This window comes from Mus caroli, unplaced genomic scaffold (genome assembly GCF_978045245.1).
Source record: "Mus caroli unplaced genomic scaffold, Mus_caroli_1 scaffold_3, whole genome shotgun sequence".
In the NCBI taxonomy this organism is placed as follows: domain Eukaryota; kingdom Metazoa; phylum Chordata; class Mammalia; order Rodentia; family Muridae; genus Mus; species Mus caroli.
In genome coordinates, this window is record NW_028227258.1 from 52,197,101 (window position 1) to 52,219,800 (window position 22,700).

At 47.3% G+C, this 22,700-nt stretch overlaps 1 long non-coding RNA gene across 4 annotated transcripts in view; it reads right to left on the reverse strand.

Moving 5' to 3' along the window:
* The window catches only part of LOC110291498 (uncharacterized), a 133,360-nt gene that overhangs the window by 39,839 nt on the left and 70,821 nt on the right, over positions 1–22,700 (reverse strand). For all 4 annotated transcript variants that reach the window (XR_015046684.1, XR_015046683.1, XR_015046685.1 and 1 more), the window contains one exon: positions 4,386–4,468. This is a non-coding gene — a long non-coding RNA (uncharacterized LOC110291498). The remainder of the gene's footprint in view (positions 1–4,385; positions 4,469–22,700) is intronic.

Here is a 22,700-nt window from a genome sequence, read left to right on the forward strand (position 1 = left end):
TAAGCTCTAGGATTCCCCCAAGGCCCCATGTCCCCCTATGTGTACTGCAACTTCTCTCAGATTATTATTTGGATATTGGAAAATGAATAGAGGAGTAATCAGGACCAGAATATTTGGAGAGTGCCTCAAAGGCCTTAAGAAGATGTATGAGCCGTGAGTCAGGAGAGACAGTGGGAGAGAATGCAGGGGAGCTCAGCTGTCCAGTTTTTAATGGCCTTTGCCTGAGACTTGCTGACTCTTAGGAGGGCTTCTCCAATGGCAGCAAGCTGGAGCTGTGGCTGCCCACTCCTCAGGACTGCCTTCCCTTTCTAAATCACCGAGTCCTACTTGCAAGCAGAGCACACAACTTTGACACTGATCTAATTGAGGTAGGGGTACAGGGGAAGGCATCCAGAGCCACAGTGTGACCTCAGGGGTGAACACTGTCACTCCCACCCAAGGATGTCCTGAGCCTCCTTTGAAGAATGGAAAAGAAGGCTGTGTGACCTGTTGAGGCAGCTCTCTGCCCAGCCAGAGCCTGTCCCTAGGCTCTGTGTTTACCAGCAGGCTGTCTTAGCAATAGCCTGAATTAGTGAACTGTTCCAGCCAAATGTGCAGCAGAGGAGGGGATATAGCCCTGTTCTCTGCTAAGTGCAAGGCTTTAAACATTTATAAGCACTATTCTGTGTTAGGCATTGTCACCCAGTTACCTGCTTCCATTTTCATAACTACCAGGTCCAAATAAAACTGAAGTTCTGAGTGACTCAGAGTGACTGGGCCTGTCCTGGACTTCCCAGTGCTGATAGGCCTCAGATTTGAGATGCAGGTTTCTGGGGTTGTGACAGGCACACACTCCCTGCCTGATGTACTGTTGGGTATCCCCAAGCCTCAGTGCACAGCCCCCACAACCCCATACTCCCTCTGAAGTCATTCTGCCTTCTCTACCTCTCTGAGTGCTGAGGCTGCTCAGACTGCAAGGATGCAGAGATCAAGGAAAACGGACTAGCATCAAGTCCCGTGGAGGCCAGAGATGGAGCCTGTGGCAGGGAGGGGCTGGGACACAGACAGCCTCTGTTGGTCTGGAAGACACAAGCACACTGTCCCAGGAAAACACTTCTGTTTGCAAACAAATGCCACAAGCTGGGGAAACAGCACATCTTTGTCTGTCCTGGCTGCTGCTCATGTGGCTTCTTTGCCCCCATCCCATCCCCCTTCCTATCTAGGGTCCTTTTCATCTTTGTCGTTATAGCCTTGGAACTGAGTAAAAAGGGTGGCTGGGTGAGCTGGAGCCCAGGCTTAAGGCCCCTGGTCTCCAGCCTTTGGGATACAGTTCTGGCCCACAGCCTCTCATGGCTCTCTAAGCTGAAGGTCATAGGAAGAAGATACGCTTCAGATGACAGGCCCCTGCTCAGCCTGCTGGCCTGGGCCTCTGCTGCTAGGCCAGCAAATGCTCAGACTACACCAGCAAAAAGGCTACACCTCTGTACAATGTCTACCCAAATCTCAGGCTCTCATAGGACCTCAGTGATAGAGACAGATTAGGTAGTTTGCCCATAGTCAAGAACCTTTCTCCTAGTCCTTCTAGTCCTGCTCTTGCCCCTTTTATGACTCTCTTTTGTGTCTCTCTGTCTCCCTCTGTGTCTCTGTCTCTGTGTCTGTCTCTGACTATGTCTGTCTCTCTCTCTTTCTCTGTGTGTGTGAGAGAGACAGAGACAAAGAGACTGCGATTGGGGATTGAAGCTAGGGCCTTCGTCATACTCTACCACTAAGCTGCATGCTCAGCCCTCCTCTTCTTCCTTATGTGGGTCCCTCCCAGACCCCAGCCCACCCAGGCAAACTCAGACAGGGCTGGGCTGAGTTTTCTCCACACATGTGGTGCTTATCACGCAAGCACTGCCTCGGAGGGTTTCGCAATCAGCCTTGCGTTCTGGTCACCCCAATGGGCTTGAGTTACAGGAGAGCAGGGGGCCTCTCATGCTTTTCTCAAACTGCTGTCTGGGTCATCACCTCACCCATGCCCAGACATGGGGCTCACCAAGGCTCCTGCTCAGTTCGGGAGGAGTTGCATGAAGGCCTTGAGGGTGGACCAGATATTTTGCCTCTGAAGATAGAAAGGCAACGAGATGTTTGTAGGACTCAGCTCAGGAATGGGACTTATAAAACAGGGAGGTGGCCAAATCACTCACATTGGTCTTGGAACGGGCTCTGTTCACAGGGCCAACTGAAACACACAGATCCGAAGGCCAACCACGTTCCTCAGAGGCTGTGGGAGCATGGCCCAGCCTAGAGCTGGCAGTGGAAGTGCCAAGCTAGACAGGTAATGGGTACTGCAAATTGATTGCTGGCTTTCAGAAGTGACTAGGGCTTTCCTGGGACGCCCTTCTCCTAGATTAATTTACCCCTCCCCCTCTCCATTCAGCCACTTAATCAGTCCAGTCACCCATTGTATCCAGCTTCCCTTAAGCCAGGCGAAGTCAGCCTGGTGTAGTTCAAGGGAGGCAGACCCTAGAAACGTGATTCAGGGTCTGTCTTCAAAATGCCTGTAAACAATTGGAAAGAGAAAATGAGCACACACAAGTCAGACTTTAGCTGAGAATGAGAGCACTGCCTGCAGCGGGGAAACCACAGACAAGGGCAAGGAAGGACACGTGGCTAACGAAGGACATTGAGTTTTTATTTCCTGCCTTTCCTGCAACCATCCCCCACCCCACACAGAGCGCAGTGGAGGGTAGGGATCACAGCCAGCAGCAGTGACCAGGGAACAGCCGCCTAGTAAATCAGGAGCCTCGAAGATTCTGAGGCATCGCAGGGACAGCACTGGATTTATAGCTCTTACAAGACACACTACTTTCAGGGAATTCACTCTGTTTTGGGGACACTACACTGCTGACATCAGCTCCAGGACATCAAGGCTGTAAGTGACTTGACAGGCTAATAATTCTCAGTGGCTTACAACACTCATGGTTTCAGGGAAGATGGCACACACGGGCAGGAAAAGACAGTATGAACCAGCAAAGCCAGCCGGTCTCGTGCCGGAGGAGCAGAGCAGATTCTGGCTGCTCCCAGTGACATTTTTCCAGAGCAGATTCTTTCATTCTTACTTCTGAACCCTTCGAACTTTCCTAACAGCTGGAACTTCCCCCACCTCCTCTCTCCAGAAGCCCCACCCTTATTTTGAAACCAGACTCTAAGGAACCAGTTGTGTGGGTCTTGCTCTTTGACTAACCCTAGTGGACCTGCCTGAAGATGTCTGGTGTGGGCGGTACAGCAGTTGGTCTGCACTAGCAGCATCTCACTCTGTGGTCTGTTCTTATGTTCAATAAAGCTTTTACACTCAGAAAAACCTTCTGAGTATCCACACCAGACTTACTTCTGTGATACATCATCAAGAGATAGAGTGGTGTAGTGGTTAGTTCTACTGCCGCTGCGGCTTCCCCACCGTGACAGACTACTTACCTACAAAGCCAAAATAAAACCTTCCTCTCTTAAGTTGCTTCTTTCAAGAATTTTATCACTGCCACAGGAAAAGTTACTAACCACAACCTGGAATTACCCAGGAAGAGAGTCTCAGGGGTTCTCGGACTGTAAGCATGTCTGTGAGAGATTGTCTTGATTGCTTTAATTGATGTGGGAAGACCCAGTGTCTTAGGGTTTCCATTGCTGTGATAAGAACACAGTGTCCAGAAGCAACTTGGAGAAGAAAGAGCTTATCTATATTATTCACAGGTCACTCTCTAACACTTAGGGAAGCCAGGGCAGCAACCTGGAAATAGTAATTGAAGCAGAAGCCATAGAGGGGTACTGCTTACTGGCTTGCTTCCCATAGCTTGCTCAGGATGCTTTCTAACAACTCTGGACCACTTACCCAGGGGTGGTACCACCTATGGTGATCTGGGTCCTCCCACATCAATCCACTAACCAGGAATATGCCCCATAGACTTGCCTATAAATTGAGGTGTTTTCTCAATTGAGAAAAATCTCAAACTGAGGTTCTTCTAGATTGTGTCAAATTTATGACAAAACAACAACAAAACAGGGGGGAAATCCAAGCAGGACACTCAGCCTGAGAGTGGGGCCCTCATTACGTGGTTCTGGGCACTGGACTGCATAAGCACAGAGAGAGCTAGCTGAGCATTAAGTGTGTGATGCATTTCTGCTCTTGAAAGTGCATGTGATGAGTTGCTTCAAGTTCATGCCTTGGCTTCCCCTAAATAACATACAGTAATTCGGAATTCCACACCACAATAAGCCCTTTCCTCCCCGTGCAGCTTTTTTGTTTGGGCATTTTATCACAGCTGCAGGGGTGGGGGTGACTAGAAGAAGGGCCAAGCCTCGGGACTTCCTGCTCCACATCAAAGCTTTAGGAAGCACACATATACACCCACCAGGAATGAATTTAACCTCACCAGGCAGCCTCCAGTCAATGTCACAGGAGCACAGGAATGCTTCCACGTTATCTTTTTGCTGACAGCTGCTGCATTCATAAGTTCTAAAAACAGAAACAGGGAAAGTAACTAATATACGGATCATCTCATGCAATTACTGTCCCACCCTCGGCCATAACAAGAAGAGCGCTAACATGCTACTTAACAAAATTCCTGACTTCGGTGCAATGCTATGAACCTGGAGATTTTACACACTGGGAAAGTACTCCAAGTTCTTCAAGAATCAGACTTCAGAAGAATTGGCACAAGTGAAAGAGAAAAGAGGGAATTTCAGAAAGAGGAAATTGCTTCAGTCAAACATGGCAAGCTGAAAGGGTGTAAGCCAATGTAAGGTACACATGACATGCCTCTTGTCACACGCCGGGCTTCTTGTCTCTTTCCCACAGCAGACAGTGCTAATTGACTGTAGTATCTTCTCCCACTAACTCAGGTCATCAGCTCCTCAGTCGGTATTCCAAATCAATGGAAGCTAAGTTGGGGTGGGGTTGACTTGTTCTCCTGTCTAGTGTCTTGAGAAGGTGTAAGAAGACAGATCCTGCTGGAGCAGATTTGTGCTTTGGAGGAGAGAAAAGAAAAGGCCAAGCGAGGACAGGCCACAGGACTGGATTCCGTCACTTTCACTTAAAGAAGAAAGTGACGTCCTTGCCCGAGGTCCATGGAAGCCAATGGCAGTGGTGCTGGAGTCAAGCCTTGTGTCCCTTGGGCAATAGGATGAGGCCAGACATTTGGAAGGTGAAGTTTACAAATGTTTTTGTGTGATACAGGGGCTAAGGTCTCACATGAAGGTCTTCTGAGCTCTCTGAGTTCTCCCTGCACCTTAAGACACTCTCCTTGCCCAGGTTCCCATGCTTTGTGGATTGGAAGCCTGTGGTGGGTGGTGAAAGGGGATATTAGAGAGAGAGGCACATCCAAGTTCAAAGAGACTTTGGGGCAGACATAGAAGGTCCACTCCTACTATATCCAGAATCTAAACCTATAAAAGTCCAACACAGGCTCCCTCTCCCCTAACTTCCAGGTATGGGGAGCTTCCAAAAGCTTTTGAGGATGGCAGTGTTATGATTTAAAAAGTGGTATTTATAAAACATAAGTATGAAAGATTTGTATGTCCTGAGTCCTGTCAGGAGAAGATATCACCTGGTAGACCATCTTTGAGTATGGAGCTGTGTGGAATGGGGATCCTCTTAGCCTGCAAGCTCCAAGGGGTAGATTACCCACAAATGACCAGAGAACTTGAAGGGCATCTCTGTGGCTGAACTGAGATGAAGAAAAAGAGGTTTCACTAAAGATCCAAAATGTCAAAGGCCCTGAGGCTTTGACTCGGGGAGGGGACAGGAACACAGACAAGAAGCTAGACACAGCTGGAAGCACCCCTTGTCAGGGTTCCTAGGTCCCCACCATGGTGGACTTGTTGCTTTTTTTTTGGTCTTTGCCTTCCTGAAAGAGATGTGGATAAAGGTGGCTTTGTTTTTTTCTAGAATGGTAAGGTGGGGAACTAGGGAAGCCATGGCTTCTTTTGAAGGCAGACTTGGGCTCATTAGGAGGGACAGGTGCAAGGCAGACTCTATACAGAAGAACTCATGGCAGTGGAGGGTGCAGAGGGCCAGTGGGGTGACTCAGTAGATAAAGACACTTGCTGCCAAGTCTGACAACATAAGTTCAATCTCCAGAACCCATATGGTGGAAGAAGAGAATGGACTCCTTCAAGTTGCCCTCTACACACAGACACATGGACATACAGACATACAAACGTACACACATACCATGCTGAATTAATATGATAAAAATATTTTTGAAAAGAGAGTACAGAGAATAATGCAGTCTTCAAGACCTGTCTTGGGATAAGGGATCATGTCTTAGCTGACAAGGGGCAGAACTGAGCTGTAGACATGCCAGACGCTTCCATTGGATCTATACTTTACCAAGGTGGGAGCCTTACCCATTTCAGTACATAGTTCTAGGTTCTCAAGACTAGACAAATAAGCTGTAGCCCACCCTACATGGATTGGGCTTTATCCAGACGTGCTACTGAGTTACCCCCAAGTCAGAAACCAGTCTCCCCGTTGTAGAACATAATGGGGTGGGGTAGAAAAAAGGACCTGGTCATAGAGGGTCCACAGAGTGATAATGGAGTGAGCCCAAGAAATGAGCTAACGTTCCTCTTTGGGCTACTGCTGACATCTTTTTTTCCACTCCTAGTAGTCACTTCCCAGAGCCCGCCCCCCTTTCTGGGGCAGCTGACTGTTGCTCAACCTTTGCTTCTTAAGTGCTGTCCCTGGTTTCCGGCCTTCATACCTCCCTGTCCTCCTTCCACCTCCACAACACTAGTTCCTCTTCAGTTTTTGTTTACTCACTTCTGTTCCTACAGCAACCCATGTGTCTGGGGCTAGCACGTTCTCATTGGTCACTTCTCTTTGGCCATCCCCATGTTCTCCAAGAGGGATCTCACTCCGCACAGCATTATGATCACTTGTTATGATGGTTCCCAAACTTAATTTGGCCCTGATCAATCCTTCATTCTAGGACCCCCCCTCCTAACAGCAGTCTGCTAAGCAGGTATCCTAGACACCTTCCCTAATCCCCAAATGTAACACACAGCTTGCTAAGCAGTCTTCATGGAGGCTGGAGAGCCATGTTGGGAGGCCACAAGTCAGGAACTATCCCTGGAGACCAAGCCACTGAAGGTGCTGACTTCTGACTTCCACTCATTAGCATCATGCTGCCAGAGGCTGACAGGGCCTCTATCTGACTGTTCTGTCCCTCTCCTGTGGTTATGCATAATTCAAAGAACACCAGAAAGGGGCTGTGCTTTGATGTTAGACCTGGAAGACTGAAACTCCACTTGAAGACACATGGGTGTAAAATCTAACCATTGGGGGGTTTTTTTGTTTTGTTTTTTTGTTTGTTTGGTTGTTTTGGTTGGTTGGGTTTTGTTTGTTTGTTTTCCATTTTCGAAGCAAGATCATCATCGAATTAGACCCTGCCACTGACAACATCAAAAGACTCAGGGGGAAAGGGTGTACACAGAACTATTACACTCTGTCAAGGAAGATTTTTCTCAGGCAGAACACTTGGTGGCTGATAAAGTCCATCCACTATGTGAGGGCCCACTGGGAATTTGGTGAACATGTTTATGTCAGTATAGCACCTCTTCCCCTGAGAATCCTCAGAAAGGAAGATGATATGTCAATAGAAAAGGGCTGAGGCTGGGGACTCTGTTCAGGAGCTCAAAACTTCAAAGGAACAACAGGCCATTACTTGAGTTGCTTTCTGTCATGGTATTTGTCAACACTCAGAAGCATGACAACCTTCAGAACAAGGATCCTGGAGGCACTTGATCTTGGCCTGCTGACTCACTGGCCCTCAGGGTTAGGGGTTCCACTGACAGGTAGAGTCACTTGCACAAGTCATCCATGTTCACCCAGGCATCCATGCACTCTTCATCCAGCTAATATGGCCGCCGTCACTCTTGTCTATGCCTCTCCACCGTTGCAAAGTGCTGACAGAGCTCATTGGTAATTAATTCCATGTTGCTCAGGTCATATTCCCCCTCATTTGGCTCCAATACCATCTGTTCCTCTTCAGACAGTTCTGTCTTCACTTATGAATGCCTGAGTCCTACTGCTGCCATGCAAAGGCTGCCCAGATCTTTTGAGATACAAAGAACTGTAGTGATAATCTTCCCAAGCCATGGGATGACCACAGAAGGCCCGGGAATGTTCCCAGACTTGTATTCAGAGCACTGGGCTCCCATGGCTCTTCTGCAGGTATTCTGTAGGTGGCTTCACATCTAAACCTCTCCAGTATGATAATGTTGCTAGCATCATGAATACATTGAATGAAAATATCAAACAAAACAAAATCAAAGTTCTCCATCATGAGATCCCTGCTGCTATCTCTGATTGAGAAGATCTATGTGGACACACAACAGGCCAGTGGGCATGCAGGGGCCTTTTTTTTTTTTTCCAATCATCCATTTCTTAGGGCTACTTTGTACTGGAGCTCACAAAAAGACAAGAGGAGCATCCTCTGAGGATGGGTAGGGAGAAGGACCAGACTCTCATTCATTCTTGAAATATGAATTGCACGTGTTGTCTGTGCGAAGTTCAGGATACAAAGGAGAAGGTAGAGAAGGTCCTGCTCAAAGAGGATCAGGAACTGACCGGGTCAGTAGACGACATGGTCTCCAAGAAGGAAGTACAGGGTTGAAGGGTAACAACGGACAGTGGCTAAGGCCTAAAGAAAAGAGGAAATGATTGTTCCAGGCTAGGGAGTGTATGTGGGAAAACTCAAGGCAAGAACAAACTGGGAACTCTCAAGGAACTATGAGAAAGAGGAGCAGTGGCCCACAAACAGGAGGGAGGGGGAGAAAACGCTGTGCCAGGCAGGGCGTCAGGGGCCCATAAGAGTTTGGGATTCAATCACAAAGGAACTCGCACAATATGAACTCACTGATAAGTGGATATTAGCCCAGAAACTTAGGATACCCAACATATAAGATACAATTTGCTAAACGCATGAAATTCAAGAAGAACGAAGACCAAAGTGTGGACACTTTGCCCCTTCTTAGAAATGGGAACAAAACACCCATGGAAGGAGTTACAAAGACAAAATTTGGAACTGTGACGAAAGGATGGACCATCTAGTGATTGCCATATGCAGGGATCCATCCCATAATCAGCTTCCAAATGCTGACACCATTGCATACACTAGCAAGATTTTGCTGAAAGGACCCAGATATAGCTGTCTCTTGTGAGACTATACCGGGGCCTAGCAAACACAGAAGTGGATGATCACAGTCAGCTATTCGATGTATCACACGGCCCCCAATGGAGGAGCTAGAGAAATTACCCAAGGAGCTAAAGGGAACTGCAACCCTATAGGTGGAACAACAATATGAACTAACCAGTACCCCGGAGCTCTTGTCTCTAGCTGCATATGTATCAAAAGATGGCCTAGTCGGCCATCACTGCAAAGAGAGGCCCATTGGACTTGCAAACTTTATATGCCCCAGTACAGGGGAACCCCAGGGCTAAAAAGGGGGAGTGGGTGGGTAGGGGATTGGGAGGGTGGGTATGGGGGACTTTTGGGATAGCATTGAAAATGTAAACGAGGAAAATACCTAATAAAAAATAAAAAAAGAAGTGGGAAATATAGAAATACATCATTTACTTTGTCTAAGACATTCCACAATATATGCATATTAGATGATGTCATGTTATGCTATAGAAATGCACATTATGTAATTGTTAGTTGAAAAATTAGCAATACAATAAATTTGAAATAAAAAATAAAAAAAAAGAGTTTGGGATTTTGCAATTCAAACAAATAAGAGTCATAATAAATTTGAATTTGAATAAAATCATTTAGCCATTGTGTGATAAGCCACCAACAAGTATCAGAAAGAACGCTGAGGCAAGCAGGTGACCTTGGCTGGGATGATTTCAAGACTGGGTAGTGTCAGGCTTTCTGTAGCCATCATGTGATATAGAGGAACCACATTATAGTTCCTTGCACTTCATGTTAGAGTCATTGAGGAGGGCTTAGGAGCAAAGAAGACCAAAGGAGTCAAGGATTCTCTTCACTCGTATAGCCCAGTGGACAGTTTGTAGGAAGTTCACCTATGGTTCTAATTGTGTGGTGAGACCTGCCTGTAAGGCCTCAGATAAAGATGTCAAGTCACAGGGCTGCCAGATAAACAAGGACACTCAGTTAAACTTGAGTTTTAGATCAACAACCAATTTTTTTAGTATAAATCATTCCTTAAGAGTATATGGGGATATACTCATGTTTTTTTTTAAATCACTTATTAATCTGAAACTCAAATTTAACCAGACATTCTAAGTGTTTGTCTTCCATGTCTGAAAACCCTACATGTAATTCGTTATGCAGATCTGAGGCTTAGGAAAGAGGAGTACACGGGACAAGGTCAACATGGAGGGCACTGAAAGTATCAGAAATATGGGGCAAATATCTGATAATATTTGAAAAAGACAAGCTCAGTAAGTATCTTATTTGCTCCAGTGTTTATTTAGAGTTTGAAAGAGGAGGCAAAAACAGGAAAACATCACAGAAGCTAAGGCAGAAGAAAGAAGTGACTCACCATAGGGGAAAATCGCAATCAGAGAACAAGAGCCTTGTCCATACACAGAAGGCCATCAGCGGCACTGCACACTGCAGTTTACTAACATTGTGTTCAAGAGAAAACATTACACCTGTAGAGCCAATGGTGGGTGTTTGAGATGCTTTTCTAGGAAAGAGGGGGTAGTCATAGGTGGAAGAGGTTGGACCAAAGAAAGGCTTGATTTGATAGTGGGGGAAAGGAAGACATTTAAAAGTAAGGTAAAGGAGCTACAGAGACAAGGTTTGGAGCTGAGACGAAAGGATGGACCATCTAGAGATGCCATACCCGGGGATCCATCCCATAATCAACCTCCAAACGCTGACACCATTGCATACACCAGCAAGATGTTGCTGAAAGGACCCTGATATAACTGTCTCTTGTCAGGCCATTCTGGGGCCTGGCAAACACAGAAGTGGATGCTCACAGTCAGCTATTGAATGGAACACAGGGCCCCCAATGGAGGAGCTAGAGAAAGTACCCAAGGAGCTAAAGGGGTCTGCAACCCTATAAGTGGAACAACAATATGAACTAACCAGTACCCAGGGAGCTCGTGTCTCTAGCTGCATATGTATCAGGAGATGGCCTAGTCGGCCATCATTGGGAAGAGAGGCCCCTTGGTCTTGCAAACTTTATGTGCTTCAGTATGGGGGAAACGCCAGGGCCAAGAAGTGGGAGTGGGTGGGTAGGGCGGTGGGGGTGAGGGTCTGGGGGACTTTTGTGATAGCATTTGAAATGTAAATGAAGAAAATACCTAATTAAAAAATGTAAATTACATTATCTTAATAACTATGAAAGTATTTTAGAATGTTTGATAATGAAACTAATAGCAATAAGCAATAACTCAAACAGAGTAGCCTCATATCTCTGAAGAATTGGCAAAAATAATTCCAAATTGAGCTCTGTATTTAATAAAATACCAGTATTTCCAATGGGGGAGGGGAAGTAAGGAAAATAGGGGGAAGGGCCCAAGAAAAAAAGAGTTATATATAGAAGAAAACATGACAAGGTCAGACAAGGCACATATCTTCCATTAAGCCAGGAGGCCAATGCAGAGGGCGGGACTGGTATGCTGGTTTATGGGACAATTGGAAGAGGTTCTGTCTCCAGACTTTATTTTATTCTATCATTTGTTTTGTGTTAGTGGGGATGAAATACAGAGCTTTGCACATGCTAGGCAAGTGCTCATCACTGAGCACCTCCCCACCCTTTAGTGGTTTTGAACTGGTCTTTATACCTCGCCCAGGCTGTCTGACAGTGGCATACACCACCATAGCTGGCCCACTTTCTTGTTGGGAGAAGAATCTTTATCATCTGCTGAAAATTCAGATGCCTGAAAATTCAGGCTTAAGAATTAGAAATGGGATTTTCAAAGACAATTATCCAAGGAGAAAAACAGATGTTCCTGAGAAAAAGACAGCAGGGTTTTCTGAGGCTCAGACTGAAGAAGAGACCATGATGGTCCAGGTAACTTTCTCCAGCAGCAATCCATGTGGCCATGTAGCCAACATTCTAAGGAAGAGGAAGGCTGCTGTACCCACGCTCGGGACTGTGCCAGGGAGTGCAACAAAGAGTGTGTGTTTTAGAGAGGTTTCTGAGCTGAGAGAGGACAATGAATAAGGAAGGTGGGCTTCAGAGTCAGAAAGAAAAGGTCTGAGAGCTCAAATAAAGACAATGTGATTGAATAAGGATGATGAGGATCTAGAACGATGTCAGGATGATTAAGTTCAGAGCTGAGGTCATTCTGGGTGATGACACAGTCTAGAAAGTGTAACGGGAAAAGCCAAGATGCAGTAGAACAGAGATGGATACACCAAGTATCTAAAAGGCTAGGATGTGGGCTGGACCACTGAAGTCATCCATGATGACAGCAGAGCCTCCCTGTATCCTTTGCACCATCCTACCTCTCCTGCCATCCCTCACTGCTCTGTTGTTAAGCATAAGAGTTGCTGTGGTGGTGGGTGGGCAAGAAGAGAGGGTGGTGGCTAAAACTGGGTGAGGTCTGTGAAACATTTTCACAGGATAAAAAGATGGTGTGTAAGCTTTGAATTCCTTTAAACACTCAAGGCAGAGGGCATCCATAGCTGATTATCAAGATGCCCTGGAACTAGGGATGACTTCTAAAACTCCTCTTTCCTCATAGTGATGTCAAAGTCTAAGGATTACTTCCCTGCTAAACAACTCAGAACGCCATGCTGTGTCTCTCTTCCCCTGCCATGGCAGCTGCCCTTCTGCGCCCCCTCAGCCACTCAGAATAGACGACACAGTCTCACTTCCCATATCCAGTTGCCACTAATTTTGCTTCTGTCTTTCTATTCTCACTGTCATCTATTTCCTAACATTACAACACTTTCCTAACAGACTTCTCTGCTTATTCTCCACTGGCCTCTTTGTCACTCCCAAGAGGTTAGAGGTGCAGAGGCAGGAGGCAGGAGGCAACTCCATTAATGATTCATTCCCCAAATAGATCCATCACGTCACTATCAGTTTAATCTTCCTCAAATCCTGTCTCCTCCTTAGAATTTCTCAGAGGCACCCTGAGTCTATAGAACACAGAGCAGACTCACTGGCAGACTCCTTGATCTGAGGAGGGCGTTCCTTGCCCCCAACTTCTTCTGTTCCTTCTAGGCAGTATGCACCAGATCCTGTAGTAAACCATAGACACACTGGCTCTGAGCCTTTGCCCCTGCTATCCCCTTCCCCTGGGATGCCCTTGGCCCATTGTTCTTGAGGACCTGGATACCCTTGGGGTCTGCCTACAAGTACACTTCCTCCTGCCTCTTCTGATCCTCATTATTTAGAATTAATCATTCCTTCTTCTCCAGCAAAGCAAGCATGCTGCCAGTGTCTCTGGTATGAATTACAGTGAGATGTTTCAATGTCATTGTGTTAAACTTACTCTGAAAACGTGCACAATTGTGTAAGACACCAAGGAGACAGTAGAGAGCAGTTGCTCCCTCTAGATGCTCAAGCTCTGACTAGGATGCAGAGATGGGTGCTGGAAGGCTGGAAGATAACAAGGAAGCCCCGTAGTGTGTGCGGTGGTGAGTGAAGGACAGACACATAGACAGGGCTTAGAGAAAATGTCTTGGAAGGTAGACTGTAAGCCAAGGCTGGAAGGAGACGCCTGCTTTTCAGGTACTGCTTGGATAGAATGGACTTACCCGTTTTAATGTCTCCCTCCCCAAATACAACCTAAGTTCTTCGAGTTCAGGGATGCGCTTTACCCATATTGGAGGAGTATTGGGGCTACAGGGGTGTGTCTGGGCTTTTCCCAAAGGCTAACAAAGAATTGAACATCCACTGATCAAAGAGAGTAAAAAGAGGTGAAAAGTGTTTATTGAACCAAAAGCATCTTGTTAGGAAGGGGGGGGTGTGTCTCCAAAGCTGGTAGACAAGTGTAGTCTAGGGTAGTCTTTTATAGAACCCCCCTTAAATCTTTCTCAGTTCTCTCCTGCCCCTCTTTCATTACTCCCTCTCCTTTGCCTCCATGTTCTTAGCTCAGAGAGATAACAAAGAGTGCAGTGGTACCTTAGCTTCAAAGTGGAGATGTTATCATTCTCCATAGTCTAGCTGCTATGTGGGAATGCTATCTTCTTTTATTCTAACTTCTTCCCCGAATGCCTATCCTATGCTAACTCCTCACACCCCAGCCCAGAGCCTGACATCCACTGAAGCACTTATGTTGTTAGGATGAGCCTGGGAGCTATTGAATGACAGAAGCCATGATATCCTCATGCTGTGATCTTCCCCCACTCAGTACCTTGTTATGAGGCCTGGCAGAGACATTGGTTAATGAAATGAATTAAGAAACTGCCCCTGAGAAGCAGCAGGTGCTCTGAGACCCATGAGTCAACAGCTGGCCTGGGACATGTCTCAGACAAGACACATACTAAAGATTCATGTGGCTGCTGTCTAGACCCTAGACACCAGCCAGTAGACGCTTATTCTGCCGGGGTCCCTGAGGCTGCTGCTTAACCAAGTCTTCACAGCTGAGCCTCTGCAGGGCCAGGAGGAGGAAAAGAACACTTAGAGCAGGCAGAGGCAGGGTGAATGACTGTGTGAGTGTGCAGGAGTGACTCATGTGACAGACAGCAGGAGGCCCCCTGATGTGAGACAGCAGAGTCTGAGCAAAAGTCTCCTCCCTAGCCAGAAACAAGGACCCCCTCAGGGCATTGAGGGCTATAGGTTCAACAGCCTGGGAGTGTCAGCAGCTGAGTGACCACATGAAGAGGGGCCATTCTCTAAGCATGGCCTCCAAAGACAACAGCTTCTGAGGCACTGTGGGGAGAAAATCTGCTCCAAGGTGTGTGTGTGTGTGTGTGTGTGTGTGTTTGGGGAGGGGGATCAGTGTGTGAAAGGCAAAAGCTTTATAGTAGAAGCTAGGATGTGTCCCGAATTCCTAGGCTAAGGAAAATCCCACCAAGACTCCAGTCTTCCTATCAGGAAGTGGGGAATTCCCAGTAGCTTGAGGAACAAGCAAACTGCAAAGATTCCAAGGGGGAGGGTTTCAGTATCAAGGGCCCTCCCCTCCAGAGGCAAGTCCCTGCTTTTCCCCTGGAAATTGACCGTCGTGACCCAGACTGTCCCTTAGAGGTCCAGTATGCAGTTCAATGCTTTTTGATTCTCAGAGGGGAGTCTTAGCAGACTCTCTCAGCTCCCTATAAGCCAGATCCCTCTCCCTGGCTTCTCAGGGTCTTCTAATTCTTTCAGAGCCTATCTCCCCGACAATTTCCTTCTCTGGCTATTTTTCCTTCATCACACTCTCCTACACAGGAAAATGTCTGAAGAGAGGACCCAAGGTCTGTTTTTCTTTCTCTGGTCTGGGCACATCCCCAGAGTGGCAGCAAGAGTCAGGAGCACCTGGCCTGTGCTCTCCGCTGCTGCTGCCATGAGCTCTGTCTTGGGACTAGTCTCTGAACTGTTCGAGTCCATACATGCTCCTCTATGCCCTGGGGATGCCCTTCACAGCTGGTATCGTCAAGGCTCTGCCAGTTTGCCATAGGGAAAACTTAGAGGAGGAGACATTTGAACAGAGACCTGAAAATGGTGATGGAGAGAGAGGACAGCAACTTTGGGAAAGGTTTTCCGGCAGAAGGATGCTCTCAGGCAAGGGTGGCTGTGAGGTTGAAGGGGGGAATATGAGAGGTTGGGGGAATGAAGTCAGAGATCCCAGAGAGCCTCATCTCTCCAGGGAGTTTGCTTTTTTTGTCTAAGTGTCAGTCTTGAGCAGGGAAGTAACATGATCCGAGTCACACTTTTGAAAGATTTCCCTGTAGAGAGAACTCCCTGGCAAAAACGGGCTCAGAAGAAAAGTTAGGACGCTGTGGTAGTTATTCAGCACCACCAGTGGCCGTCACTACAAACTCATCCACCCCTCCCTTCTTGTAATCCAATCACAGAGTACTCCCTCATATGTCTGGACTGGGAAAGCTGTCCTGAGTCCTGCCCTCAGGAGGGATTTCACATTAGAGCTATGAAGCATCCGATGGTACAGTCACACCTCAATGAATCTGACCAGCCAGGGGTCCTATGAAAGCACAAAATGCAAACGATTTTTAAGCTAGGTGCCCAAGGACAACCTCTGACTGGGCTACCTCTCCCCCTCCTCCTTGTTTCTGAGGTGTTGGCATCATGACTCCTCCCTCTGTCCAGACATCCCCACCATTCTTCTCCCTACCTACATGCCCCTGTCAGTCAAGTTGTTTTTGGTCAGCATTTGCCTGGGGATCCACTCACAGCACCTAGTTACCTGCTCAGTGAAGGGGAATAGACTAAAAACTTGGCTGAGGGAAGCTGAGTTCTAATGTGGGAGACAGAAAGCCTTATGATCTGCTGTTTTGGAGTTATAAATTAATATGGGGTAAGGGAGAAAGGGCAAGCTCTAGCCAGGACCCTGAATTACTATAACTCCAGACGTTCCTCAGCCTCAGACTCCAATGTCCAGCGACCCACTGCACCCCTCCAGCTACCAATCTATCAGATGTCACTAGGAACTTAGTAGGTCTACAGCTCAACTCTTCTTACTTGCTGTTCTTTATCTTTTTTAGTGCTGCTTTTTGTAGTACTAGAGTAGTTCTAGAGAATCAACATAGGACCTTATCCATGCTGAGTGCTCCACCACTGAACTGTATTCTCACCTCATTAACCAGTCTCTTAATCCCTAAACCAGCTCCTCTAACTATTCCTGTCTACTCTATGAGCCTCTCACTTCCCAGTTTATACCCTCGACTCCAGGCTGCCACAGTCTTTCCGTTCCTAGAATGCATTGTCTTCCTACTTTCTGCTTCTTCCTGTCAACACCCTTGCTGCCTCCTTCCCACCCCAGTTCCCTGCCTACCCAACTTCTACTTATGCCACAAGCGCTCAGCAGAGGTGTTCCTTCCTCCAGTCATCTTCTCTGATCTTTTTAGGCTGGGGAAGGTATCTCTCCCCGTACATCAGCTGAGTCCCCCTAAGATAATTGCTTCCTTGCAAGTGTGTAGAAATCTGCTCCTCGGGCTTGGAGGCTCTGAGAGTGTTTGTCTAGCATGAATTAAGCAGGATTTCAGAGCAAGGCATTGGGCTGCCATACACAAGCTCAACAGAGTCTCCCCTCCTTGGAAATAAGGCCTTACATTTATGATCCTCCTGCCTCAACTGTCTCAGCACTGGAGTGACAGGCATGTCTCATCATGTCTGACTGATAGTTTTCTAATAGATGGATGGGTGATGTGAGGGTGAAGGGGTGTAGACTCTGGGTATATCTGGAAAGCAAGATGTATTCCAGAGAAGGAAACAATGTAGAAAGGCAGCCTGACAAAGGCACATGTGTGGGGCAAGCAGGCTTTCCATGTAACATTCAGAATGCAAGATGCCAGCCTATGGGGCAAAGGTCATAAGGTAAAGGGTGATGGGGACACCCTTGTGAAAGCCAAGCTAAGGTATCTGAGCTTTATCACAAAGGCATCCAGAGCACTGCGGCCAGGATGCGGCACAGGCATAGCCCTGTTTAAGGGCATCAGTCTTCATCAGCATTGGAGTCTGACCTGTGCAGGGACAGGGGAGGGATTTGAAGAGTATCTCCATTCTGAGGGTCAGCAGAGAGCCTGTTCTGAGATCCTCCTTCAGCCACAAGATTTTTCTGTAGCTGCAAAGTCCTAGCCATTTTGATGGTGGCAAGAAGGCAAACTCTTTGTGCCAGCACTTGCTCCTCAGCTGGGCAGAGGTAGCCTGCCCTTCCTGATGACTCACACTGGAAGGGTCAGCTCCCAGCAGAATGTCATTGTTGATGAGAAAAGGGGCCAGGTTTTGCCTTCTCCAGCCAGCTTTTTGGGCACCAAGACAGCAACACAAGACAACAAAGTGCACGGACTGGAGAACACATCCACAGCATGGCGTCTGCCCGCCTACATGCTTAGACCCACAGTGCCACGTGTCAGCTGGCCTAACAGTTGTTGGTGACTCAGGCAGCTGTAGAAACTCTCAAGAAATGAGGTAAGGGCCATGAAGGAGAGAGCAGGGCCACTTCCCCTCTAGCCTCAGGCAAGGGAGCAAGGCAGGCCCTCCAAGCAATGGTGGTTACCAGACCCATATTTGGAAGAGAACATGAGCCAGTAAATGTGACTTAATTGGGGACAACATCTGGTGAAGCTTCTTTGGTAGTAAGAAGTGAAGAAAGGGAAAATAGACATATTCTCTCAGAAGGCTATGGACCAGATCCAGTTCGAAAAAGCCGTCACGTTGATGAAGGAGCTGCAAGCAGGGCCTTGTCAGGCTGGCTGCAGCTCCAACTATCAACGTTTATAATCTGTTCTCTATAGAAGACCGACGTCACACAGGTGGCTTTCCTGGGCTAGGCCATCCTAGAAGTCTGCGTGAGCAGAAAAGGCAAAACAATGAGAGAAACGATAGACCTGAGAGGCAAGGAAGAAAGTGGGCCTGGAGCATCTTCAGTGTCCTGAATCCACATGCACGCACACATGTATGTTCTCAATCAGACATAAATCTCTTCCAACCTGCCCGGGGCAGGAGGCAGGGGTACCTAGGCTTTCCTTACCTGTGGAAGGCAGGAAGGGAAGGCTCTGACTTAAGGTGCTAGCTAGTCAGTCGGCTGCAGCAAGCTCTTAAGGGCAGATGCAGGGCATGAAAAGTATTCCATATCTAGGCGGATGGCTACGAGACTGAGAGAAAAAATGACCCTGGAAGAAGGGCTGAGGGTTAAGAAGAAGGAAGAAGCACGCCCTCCCGCAGCCAGTGCTATGCACCCCATGCACACGGTGCCAAAGAACTGACTTTTTCCTCCTGTCCATTGCTCTTCCTCCCTGCTCTCCTCTCCCACTCTTGCTCCTCTCGGCCTTTCCCACAGCACTCTGCTGCTGGTGCAGAGCTAGGCTGGAGGCACCAATGAGAAGCACACTAGCTTGTTCTTTGCCTGGAATCCTCTTTTGGCAGTAGCCACAGAGCTGGCTCCTTCTGGTCACACCCTCCAAGGGGCCTTCCCTGACTTCTTTGATTTAGCTACCACTTCGCTGGTGACACTGCCGTTTTCGTCCCATGTAGCACTCACTGCTACCTGGTATTATGGTCTGTTTCCTCATTTTGTTTTTCTCATGTCCCTTCATGCAGAATGGACACTCCTGGGGCGCAGGGACCTTGTCTGTGTTCTATGCGGTTATATTCCCAGAACAGAGAGCAACACCTGGTTCCAAGCAGGTGCTCACATGTGTAGTTTATTTGTGAGTAATAGCGGCTAGCATTGGTTGGGTGCTCTCTGCATGTCAAGCACTTTTTTTTCATGTATGGCTTCAAGAGTCAGCAAACTGTGAGCTTCAAAACAAATATGGCTCTCTGAAAGTTTCCACAACTAAATCTTTCTGGAACACACCCATTACTGTATGTGCTGCCTACAACTACTTGTGTGATACACCGATACAACTGAGCAGTTGATACAAGGACAGAGCATGGCCGACAAGCTAACACTGTTTACAGCCTGGCACTTTACAGAGAAGTGCTGGCCCTGTACTGACTCACTTAACCCCTATCACTAGCACTGAGGTCACTGTTGTGATCAGTGCCATTTTACAAATAAGGCCACCAAGGCACAGAGAGCATGGCACAGGATACAGAATTACTAAGTGCACAGGCTGGATTTGGACCCAGATAGTTTTGCTCTATGCTCCTTGCTAGCTACAATGTTCCCTGCGTTTTCTAGGAATGATGAAGGGGGAGGGGAACTGAGCTTATTCTAGATTTTGGGAAGTAGCATATAAAAAGGAGGAAATGGAGAATAAAGAAACCTATGGCAACAGAGCCCTTATGACTCTAAGCCATTAGAAAGTTTTCATTGTTCTGGAGTTTTGTTGTTGCTTAGGTATTATTATTGGGTTGTTCACTATAAAGACAGCTTTGTTGTCCCCCCCTCCCCCCAGGCAAAGAGAAAACAGGGCTGTTTAATTAAGAGTCAAGAGTCACTTGTTCTTGGCTACAGTGCTTAACATGAAACACACCAGATTTTGGTACAGAAATGGCATCCTAACACTTCCCTGGTCAAAGGACTCCTGGGCACCTCGATCTATATATCCCCCAGAAACTGCCCTCTCGCCCCAACAGTGGTAAGTTCTCTCCTGCTCAGAGGGAGTAGCCATTTACAGCATAGCACCACTGACTGGCCGACAGAGTTGATATTTCCTCAAGTTCTAGTCAAGAACTTGTATATGTAACCCTTTTTAAAAAAATGTTCTTTTTTTTTTTTTTTTTTTTTTTTTTTTTTTTTTTTTGGTTTTTTGAGACAGGGTTTCTCTGTGTAGCCCTGGCTGTCCTGGAACTCACTATGTAGACCAGGCTGGCCTCAAACTCAGAAATCCAACTGCCTCTGCCTCCCAAGTGCTGGGATTAAAAGCATGCGCCACCACTGCCCAGCAAAGATAGCTTTATTTTATAGCCTGGGCTAATCTTAAACTCTCATTCCCCCTGCCTCAATCTCCCACGTGATAGGATGACTGGTGTGTTCGACCATACCTGAGTTTGGACCACTGATTTGTTTTATTCGGTTGTTTGTTTGCTTGCTTGTTTTTTAACCATTACTGGGGAATAGACCTGAGGACTGACACATGCTAGTCAAATGCTCTACCACTGAGTTGTGTCCCCAAGTTGGATCATTGGTTTTAGTTCGACCCTCTTTTGAGACCCAGACCTCTCAGAATCTCTCTGCTGGAGCAGAAGCCCCACCCCTATATACAAATAGAGGTACCTTCTTCCTTCACTGTGAAGATGAAGTGCCAAATATTCTTTATTTAGAACTTGGGATGCCAACATTTTCCTTAAATCTTCAGGGCCTGGTTTGCCCTGCCTACATAAAAAGGCAAGGTTCTAGTGGCCTCTGATGTGCAGTTGATGGACTATTTTTAAAATTGTTTTTGTAGCCACACACACACACAACACACACACACACACAGACTCAAGCTTCTAGAGGCCCACTGTTTGAACATGTTTGAGAACTTCTCATTCCTCCGATGTTGAAATGTGGATGCAATTCAATTCTGTGGTTACAGAAACCCAGAATTAGAGACTCAGTGGATAAACTGCAGTCTCAGAAACACAGCCCCACACAGAAAGCCTCCCAGAAGCGCTGCAAGTTTCTCATGGCCTCTGGAAATGCAAGGAAAGCAGGGGGGGGTGCGTTTCAGCAAGCTGCAGGGGACTGAGCCTGGGATGGCCATCTAGGTGCAGAGTGCGAGACTCACCAGGGCAGGAGGAGGGGAAGCACCTTCCCTGGCTTCTGGTTTTGAAGGCTGCTTTAAGATTTATCAAGCACTTTCACATTTCATGAAACATTTTTCCATGACAAGTTTCTGAGAGGAGACTTATTTCTGTCCCAGTCATCGATAGGTGAGAGTTACAGAGTTAGGGGCACCAGATGGGAGAGGACTGACTTCCTTCCTTTTGGACAGGTTCCTTGATCCTTTGGAGCAATCTCAGGGCTCTCTGGAAGGCCTGATATAGGGAGATCAGGTGATTAGCTAATGGCTTAGCTATTTCAATCAATTTGTCATCTCATTCTGTGGTATAGCTCAGTGCCAGACACCTAGCCCAGAGCCAGTCCTTAATAGACATGTATGCAGGGAAATGAAATGTCGTCTCCTGTTCTAGAAGTGTCCCTACCCTGGTGGAGGTGGTGTAACAGGTGCAGACATAAGGCTAAAATAAACTGAACCATAAAGAGACCCAGGAAGAAATATGGTATGCCTTGGGGCTCCATCAAAGACACTGCCATGGGGGTTGCAGAAATGGGATCTTTCTGGAGGAAGCAAAGAACCTTGCATTGGGTTGTCTCCGATACAGAGAAGGCATCATGGAGCACCTGCATGGCCAGCCTCTACCACCGTGACGATGCCTGTCTTACACTCAGCCACATAGAACCTCTCTTCCTGCTGCCCCTTGGCTCTGCTACTCACTTTCCCGGGCATACACTGCTTCCCAGCCTTTCTCTTTTTCCTTGGTTTACCCAGCTCTAGAAACTTACATTGCAAGCTGTCCCTTATCTGTGCTCCTTTAACGATGGATTGCAGTAATTGCCTGCTTGCTTGCCTAATTGCCTGCAGCCCCACGGGACTGTAACCTTCCTGACAGTAGACTGGCTATCTCTATAGTTTGGAGATTCCAGCAATTAACCTTGAGTAAACGTCAGCCAAGACATAGTAAACATTTAGTGAGGCTATGGCCAATGGGCAAACATCCAACTTATGTGAGGTCTAAGGATATGCAATACAAGGGAAAGCTGCAGCTGAAGGTTGGGACCACTCTATACGTGTCAACATTGGTGAGTGAGTATGTGGGGCTGCCAGCAGCACCGGCAGGGTGTGGCTGCTCGTGCTAACTAATGGAGTGACAGACAGACAGAGGGTAGCATGGAGCAAAGGCAGACAAGGAGAGAGGAGGAATGGTTTCCCCAGGATCTTGGTGCACAAACAGGTCTCTTGAGCCTCTGGAGGAGCCTGGGCATGCTACCCAGGTTCAGCTTGAACACTGGGTCACAGACAGTGTGAATTACTGGCCTGGAGGTGTGCTATTCTGCCAGACTTTCTAATTTCACCCAAGTGGTAGAGGGTCTGTGACAAGCATGTGACTCTTCAGCCAGCCTGGGACAAGCAAGCCACAGTGAGATGGCCAGAGCTCCC